Raw genomic sequence first — 2,732 nt, forward strand, 5'->3', positions numbered from 1 at the left:
ACTCCTATTTAACATCGTACTGGAGGTTCTAGCTAACAGCATAAGACAAAGAAAAGGCACCAAATGTATTCATCTGGGGAAGGAAGAGGCAAAACTATCATTGTTCACAGATGATATGATTTTATACATAAAAAATCACCTAAACTCTACACGTGAGTGTTGTAAGCCATAGAGTACTATGGCAGCGTAGTAGGATACAAGATGAACAAACAGAAGTCTATCAGACTGCTCTACACATCAGGCAAAATCACAGAAGAGACAATTAAAAAGGTAGTACCCTTTACCATAGCCAAGCACAAATTGAAATATCTTGGCATGTACCTCCCCCCCAAAAAAACAAACCAAAAAACTGTGTACAAGGAAAATTATAGAACACTATTACAAGAAACCAAGAGTGACCTCAACAAATGAAAGACTATCCCATGCTCATTCATTGGAAGATTCAATATAGAGAAGATGCCATCTTTTCATGTTGTATTCTTGATTTTTTTAGACTATATTTCCAGCAGAGTGATTGCTGGATCAGAAAGTACTTAGATTTTCCTTTCTTGAAGGAAGTAACATACTGATTTCCATAGTGGTTGTACAACTCTACAGTCTTACCAGCAATATAAAAACACTCCTAACTATCTGCATACTCTCTAGCATTTATTATTTTGTGTTTTATTAAGTCTTGCTAAAATGTTCAGTGTGTTGTGGTATCTCACTGTTGTTTCAATTTGTATTTCTCTTATTGATAATGAATTTGAACATTTCTTCATATAATTGCTGGCCACCTGAATGTAAGTTGCTTATTCATGTCTTGTGCCCATTTTTTGATTGGATAATTTGTATTGTTCTTATTGTATAGATTTTGGAGATCAGCTGTTTATCTGATACATTATCACTGAATATGTTTTCCAATCTGTGGGTTCTATGTTGACACTTGATGAAGTCTTCTGATCTGCATAAATGCTGTATTTTAATAGATGCCAGTTCTTTATTTTCGCTTCTATAGTGTGGATTTTTTTCACTATGTTTAGTAGTGTGTTTATGTCTTGAGTTGTGGGCCTTCTATATGTCCCTATTTTTTCATAGATGGTCTTTATAATTGTACAGTTCATATTTTGGTCTTTAATTAATTTTGAATATATGTTTTTACATGATATGACATATAAGTATTATTTTATTCCTTTGCAGGTGAAGATCCAGCATTTCCAGCACCACTTTTTAAAAAGATTATCTCTTACCTATTTAATGTGTTTTATTCCTTTATCAAAGCTTAGGTATTATGTTAGTCTGGGTAGACTAGAGAAACAAATCCTTGGACAGACATGGAAGAGGGTTATATACAAGAGCAATTGTATGTTAAGAAAATATCCCAACCCAGTCCAGTCCAAGGCCATACATGCAATATTATCCCATATGTCAGACACCAATCTAAAGTTCTCTTCAGACTCATGAAGCACATACAATGAAGCCAAATGCAGGATGATCACAAGCCAGTGGGTAGAAAGTCCTTGAGTTCAGAGGTGTTGTAAGCATCTCATCACTGGCAGGGGTCTCTCTGTGGCTTCTCCAGCTTTATAGGTCTGGTTAAATGATTAAATCCATGTGGCTTGTCTGTCTCAGGGTACTAGCGTAGTTCCATATGTCTTGTCAGCTGCAATGTCTCCCAGGGAGTGGCAGAAAGAAAGAGAAGTGTCTCCCACCTCCAAGGAGGAAGTACTGGATTTCCCAGAATTCTCAGGAGAAGGCCATGCCCACACAGATGCCTCCTTGGCTACTACCTGATTGACAAGCTAGACTCCACCCCTACATTCTTAATTCTCAAATTGACAAACGATTATATATCTACCACAGGTGTCTAGAGGTACTAGGTTGTATTTCTGGGTTCTCAATTCTAATCATGTATCAAATCTAATCTAAACTATTGATATTCATATCCATTGTTGTACCAGCACCAAGATGTTTTGATTACCATGAATATATAATTGGTTTTAAAGTTTGTCAGTGAAAGACCTCTTACTTGGTTTTTATTTTCCTGGATTTCTTTCCTTTCAATAAAAAGTTGATGATCAGTTTATCTATTTCTTTGAAGAATTGTGATGGGATTTGGATTGGAATTGCATTGAATTTGTAAAGCATTTTTGGTGATATCGATATTTTCACAGTAATTAGCATGCCTATCCAGGAATATGATACCTCAATTCATTTGTGCGAATTTAGTTTTTCTATTTATTTGAAGAATTGTGGTGGGATTTGGATCAGAATTGCATTGAATTTGTGTGTTAGTCTGGGAAGACTAGAGAAACAAATCCAGAGACACTCATATGTATAAGTAAAAGCTTTATATCAAAGAGCAATTTAACATTGGGAAAAGATCCCAGCCCAGTCTAGATAAAAATCCATCAATCTGATATTAACACCAATCTGTAAATCCCTCTTCAGACTCACAAAACACATGCAATGACACTGAATGCAGAAAGATCACAGGCCAGTGGGTGGAAAGTCTTTTGGATCCAGTGGAAGTAGAGGCATCTCAGCACTGCCAGGGATCTCCACATGGCTCTTTCAACTCCAGGGCTCTGGTGCAACTCCATGTGTCTTGTCAGCAAGCATGTCTCACAGGGAGTGAGTGTGTCTCCCGCCTCCAGTGACCTATTTATCACCTTAGTGCCACAAAATGAGGTCATCAAGTTGCAACTAGATTGACAGGCTAAACTCCACCCCTTCACTCTTTTTTTTTTTTT

The sequence above is a fragment of the Echinops telfairi genome, unplaced genomic scaffold (assembly GCF_000313985.2).
Source record: "Echinops telfairi isolate 266 unplaced genomic scaffold, ASM31398v2 ScPeMD7_70;HRSCAF=299, whole genome shotgun sequence".
In the NCBI taxonomy this organism is placed as follows: Eukaryota; Metazoa; Chordata; class Mammalia; order Afrosoricida; family Tenrecidae; genus Echinops; species Echinops telfairi.